This window comes from Capsicum annuum, unplaced genomic scaffold (assembly GCF_002878395.1).
Source record: "Capsicum annuum cultivar UCD-10X-F1 unplaced genomic scaffold, UCD10Xv1.1 ctg4594, whole genome shotgun sequence".
NCBI lineage: Eukaryota > Viridiplantae > Streptophyta > Magnoliopsida > Solanales > Solanaceae > Capsicum > Capsicum annuum.
Window position 1 is genome coordinate 63,920 of NW_025853471.1, and position 6,475 is coordinate 70,394.

The window sequence follows — 6,475 nt, forward strand, 5'->3', positions numbered from 1 at the left end:
CCACAAAAATGATTAGTTTGAATAAAATTACTCTTTGTTGACCTTCTTCGATCCTTGATTTTCTCCTTGCCATCTCTTGGGCATTCCACCATATCGGGACTTCCACCCTGACACTCCATCCCAAATGATGTCTAGGCAAGTACTAAATAAGTGAGTCGTAAGATTTTTGAAAATAGTCTTAAATTTTTGAAAATAACTTCAAAAACTTATGTAAAACTGTAGAAAATCTCTGCCCGTCATGTCATGTACCATCTCAACGAATGTCTTCCTCGTGGTTTTGACTATACTCGACGGATGGTTTCTAAAACTCATGATCATTGTTGGAGGGTTTCTTCAAGTAGTTCTATCATAGCCAAAAATTGAGTCTACCCAGACTTTGTTACAGTTGGTGGCTTCCAAAGCTTTAACCTCTGGTGCTGGGGAATTTGGAATATGTTCCGGCATTTGGTGGAAACTTTGAGGTCTTCCTCAAAATTTCTGCCCCAGTTTAAAGTTGTTTGAGATGATACCAATTTGAGTGGATCTGAAGTCTTTGCTGATCTTCATTCTTTTTGTTGGATGTCGATCTTCTCTTGTGAATTTTTGAGTTTCCTTCTGGAAAATTTTGCCCCAGTTTTCCTTTCCTAGGGTTATATGACCAAGCCATTGGGGCGCCTACGTATCCCATTGAAGCAAGAATTAGGTCAAACGTAGTTCATGACTACGCTAGGGATTTATATAGAAAATCTAATTGGTTGACCGAAGCCGCCATAGGCTGCCTACGTATCCTTTTTGTTGGGAATTCAGGTCATCACGTATTTCATACATAAGAGGAAAGGATAAATTATCCTAAGGGGTTGACCGAAGCCGACATAGGCCGCCTACGTATCCCTTTCTTAGAAATTCAGGTCAAACGTAGTTTGTACATAGAGGGAAAGGATTCTAGGCGATTACACATCATAAAATTGATACTATTATAAAGGCGATTACAAATAAGCCTAGAAATAAAAACTATAACATCTTTCAAGAATGATATATCTTTACCACATCAGAATTGATTAGTTTGGTCCACTCTTAACCATCTATCTCGGGTAGTATTAAGGTTCCTATAGAATGGGCTTCTTTTGATTTTCACATTCCTCTATATCTACTACTAAATTCTCCTCATCACCTTTTCTGTTCATCATTATTTCCTTTGCCTTGTTCGCCTTACCCTTGACGTGACATGACATTAACAGGTTTTATAAATTATTGCGACCAAAACAAACCATGCTAGATAATCATATTTAAAAAGTAACTTCTTAAATAAAGGGAGGCCTTTTGGAAAATAAATAAAAACTATGGCTTATGACCCACACAAATGTGGGCCCATGCCTTTTTGAAAGTTGTAAAACACGAAACAAAAATTTGAGACATAAAAGGGTGGATAAAGGGGCCTCCTCCAGATCATCACCAATTTTAAAAACTATTATTAATTGCCCTTTTATCTACCGCGATGAGTGACGGGTTATGAGTGGAGTGGAGGTCCAATTTTGCAAGGCCTCCCACGATGCAATCTTCTTCACCCCATCAAACTTTGGAAAACCATTTGGTAGAGCATTATATTCTTCAAACAGATCTTCATCATCATTTGACACCTCATGTATGGGAAATGACTGGTACAAGATTGGTAAGGGCCTAAACAGACTCTCCTTTGAATTATCTTCGATCTCATTTTCCTTCTTGGCTGGTACTCTATCCCATGCTTAAATTCTTTTTTTGAGACCATAATAAGCTGAAAAATTCCTTCCAAATCCTTACTTGAGGTGGCTACAACTTTCTCTATCTTCTCCACCTCTTCTATTCTTCTGAGTCCTTCTGAATTTACCTTAGTGATGGTCTTGCTAGACGCCCATTCACTATCTATTTCAATCATATTAACTGTAGGTCCCCCATGGTTAGGAAATGGATTACTATTAACATTTGGTGTCAGCGACTGAAGTGTGATGACCTTCTGATCGATCAAATCTTGGATCTCATGTTTCAAGTTAATACAATCCTCAGTACTGTGCCCCGCTGCTCCTGAATGATAGGCACAATTTTGATTGAGATGATAAAACTGGGAGTTGGGATCGATAGGCTTTGGCTAGATCAGTTGCAAATAACCAGCTTTCATCAATCTTCCAAAGAGCTGGGTACAACTTTTAGCTAGCAGCGTGAAGTTTCGGGGAGGTTTCTTTTTATATTTTAGACATGGAGGGTTATAATGATTCTGATTTATGGGAGGAGGTACTTGATGATAATTTGGAGATGTTTGGACGTTTATTTGGTTATTTGGAAAAGTAGATTGAGTATGAGGCTGATAATTTAGTTGTGGAACTTGGTACTGGGTAAAATATTTGGATTTAGAGCTTGACATTGGGGTTGAGCGTAGAATATAGACTGAAAACTTGGTGATGATGATGAGGAAATAATATTTCTAGGCTTGAATTTCCTCTTTAACTTATCAACAGAATTAGTAGAGACCAAAGTCGTATCCTCTCTTTTCTTCTTTGGAAATGCAGAAGATTCAGATGATGTTGGGGTTTTGGCAATTTTTCCTATTCAGATTCCTTCCTCTAATGATTCCCCAATCTTTACTAAATCTGTGAAAGTTGCTCGGACCGTGGATACCATCCTGGTATAAAATTCTCCTTCCTGTACACGAGAGAAAACTGATACCATTTCTTCCTCAAACATGAGGGGTTGCACTTTGGCGGCTTCTTTCCTCCAACGAAAAGCATAGTCTCAAAAACTCTCAATATTCCTCTGTTTGATCCGATATAGTGAATATAGGTCAGGGACTATTTCAATGTTGAATGCGAACCGGTCAAGGAAACCCTTGTCCAATGCTTTCCAACCAATCCTCTTTTTTGGCTCCTGAGACATGAACCACTCCAAGGCTTCGCCACTTAAACTTTGACTAAATAAGCGCATCAATAACGCCTCATTTTTCCCTATACCTACCAGTTGCTCACAGTACCTTCTCAGATGGGCCATTGGATTTTTGATACCGTCAAACATCTCAAACTTAGGAACTTTGTACCCATCTGGTAGGTCTACTCCCGGGTGAACACATAAATCGTCATACCCTAAACCGTCGTGGTCCCTCAGTCCATGAGATTCTTTGATCCTCATGATATCTTCATTTATAGCTAGAAACTTTATTTCATGCTCGGTCCTCTACTCTTTCTCCTTCTCATTGTAATGGTCTATCTCGAGATTAGGAAGGGGATTATAGATATCAGGGGATATGATGGTGTGATGAGGATTTGGAAGGAAGGCTTGATTTATCAGAGAAAAGGAACTTGGTTGGTAAGTGGGGAGGATGTTTTCAAAATTAGAAAGGTTCTGTGGACTTTGTAAGTAGTTTGGCAGAATATGAGAAGGATTTTGCGGATTTGGAAATGAATTTGGTGGATTCAAAGGTAGGTTTGATGTATTTTGTGGATTTGGGAGTGAATCTTCCAGATTTGGAAATGGATTCAAAGACGGGTTCTGTAGGGTTATAGATGGATTTTGTGGATGGTAGGCGTTTGGGTTATTTTCATGATTAGTATTTTAGACAAATGGAGGAGCGGAGATGGATGATACGTTATTTGGCTGATCCCCGAGAATAGGTGTGCTGAGGAGAGGGATTTGGGGTGGAGCTCCGTGTCCTCCCAGAGCGGGTGCATTGACGGTGATGGATAAGTTAGCCAAATCCTGAGTATGATTTATTTCTTCCTGAAGCATTTCTAACTTTCTTGCAAGTTCTGCAATCATCTCAATCTATTCCGCTATCACATTGTCCCAGATAGTCAATGCGCTCTCTTCATCATTTCCTGTCATTTTTGAATGATGGTCAGAGGATGGGATTTTGTGCGCTTTTGATCGGGCGAAGTAGGGATGTTCTGCCAGCTTATATCAACACGGAGTAATTTCTATTATCTGTAAAGTAAAACAACTCAAAGGCAGATGTGTTAGTTTTCGTATATGATAAGTAATGCAAAATATTTAATAGGAAATAACCACATAGAGTTGTTTGAGTCATAGCCAAATTCATCCATAAGATAGTGTATAAACTTTCCTTTAATCCAAACAAACATACATAAGCAAATAAAACATTTATATCACACAACAACATTATAATAAGGCGTATCCTAGCTAGGGTGACCCTTTTTGAGCCAAGGGTTCAGGCCTAACGATTTTTGAAGAAAAAATATGCTTCCTCGAAGTCAATCCATTAACCCCCCAACTTATATAAACATGAAAAAAGGCATAAATGCCTACAAACGCTAACAAAAGAGGGATACAATCTTTAGGGAAAAAAGGAAATAACATGAAAGAAGATAAGCTCCCACGCAAGGGATAGAAAATACTAATTCCTAAGTGTTTCTTCTATCATCCTTCGCCTTCTAAGCTTCGTCCATTTCTTATATTGGTGACTTCTGTAAACTGTGTGTTAGATGTAACCTCCCAAATCGATTGATTTCTTGCTTTAACTTGCTTCAATTCTTCTTACAAAAGTAAGAAAATCAAGCTTTTCCCGACTCTCATAGGATAATGGATTGAATTTAGACAAGCATGTATTTTTTCAACACATAAATATGATTCATCTGTAATTGACTCAGGGTCAATAGAAGCAGGGTAGGTTTTCTAATGAATCCAATACCCCGCTCGGGTATTGGATCGTCTTAGGCTTATGCCTAAAATAGGGTTTTGGTTTCTCTCTATCCTAGGTATCTAGAGTGGGTTTGAACACTGGTTCTCAAGCGGACAACTTGAGTTTGAAAATACAAACAGCTATCAGACAACTCACGTGCTAATAAACTGTTTGTATTTCCAACACATTTTTGGAATTGATCAATAAGGGCCGGGATACCCACGAAACCCCAAAACAGTTTAAATAATATAGGAATATGCCATGAGATGCGATAATTAAACTCTACAGAATTGAAACACATAAACACATAAATAGTTAATCAAAATTTGAAATCAAACATTTGGTTAGAACCTAGTTCGAAAAATCTCCAGCAGAGTCGTCATTTCTGTTTTGCAGAAAAATTTGACTTTTCAAAAAGAGACGCCACTTAATTTTGAAAAGGAATTAAGAAACCTTAGAGAGTCACTTAGAACGATTCAAAATAGGAAAATCATTTTAAGTTAGAAATTTTGGGTAAGTGGTTCCTATTAATGTTTTAGGAGGATGTTAGGAACCTAAAACATCCGCTAATTTGCGGTTATTCGGACTGTTTGAAAATTGTCTTTTGATTAACTTCGAAAAGATTTATTTTGAAAAGTGTTTGCTTTTTTGGAAAGAAAGCAATTTTAGAAATATTTTGATGTGTAGGAAAAACTAGTGTTTTAGCGACTTAACTAAGAATTTGACTAGGTTCGCAAAGCACATAAGGAAAACAAACATAAAGAATAGGGAAAGGGGAGGAAGTAAGGGACTTAGGCCATTAGGCCCAAATTGATAAGACCTGTCCTAATCTACTTGGGCTTTCGACCCATAACCTGTCCTAATCTAGTTTCTGAACCTTTAGCTCGAGTCTCGCTTCACCTTTATTAAATACAACTTTGGCTTCGAGGCCCGAATGAATGGATAAATAAATAATTACATAAATAAATAATTAAAGGAAACAATGAAAAATAACAGGACTTTAAAGCCCCCTTTGCCGCTTAGAAGATGAGACTTTAACCCGCTTCTTCTTCTTCCGACTTCATCCATGTTTGTACTATATAACGGACATTGAATGCTTTCTAAAGAGGTGGGCCTCAATAGCCCCATTTCCTAATGCGAGAGTAAAGAGACCAATTGGCCACCCGAGTAAATTCATGCAAAGAAAAAATGAGTGAATTAATGCCTATTCTGAATTTTCAACTGACACGCAAAATATTAAATGATTTAAAGAAAAATCTACCAACCAGAGGATTTAAAATTGATGGGAAATAAATTAGCATCAATCCATTATTGGTGACCATAACTAAAAACTAAAGCACTTGATCAATCAACAAAATAATGCGCCATTGGATATTAACCAGTATATTCCTGCTATAATCACAAATTATGACAAGAGTCCTTCATTTAAACAATCTGTCAATGGCATCCGCCCAGGAAAACTCATACATGCACTCAGGACAATGATACATATTTGAAAGAAACATGCGAAGATTTGACGCTTAGTTTAACACTTGGAGAAAGGAATCTCGGGACTTGATTTTTAGAGCATTTAACCATTCGGGAAGATATCATCAGTAGGTGTAAAATTCATAAATAAATTGAAGGGATAAAGATTATTCCTAATTCAAAAAGTTTAACATGGAGCAGGCATGACTCATTTTTAGGCGTGACTTATGAAATTCATCCAAATAATTCACAACTTAAATTATCGTAGATAAAATATTATTGCAAGCTCATAGATTAGCCTCATAGGTTAGCCACGTGAATGGATGAGTAATACTCTATATTCATCATTTGAATTAACGGACTAAA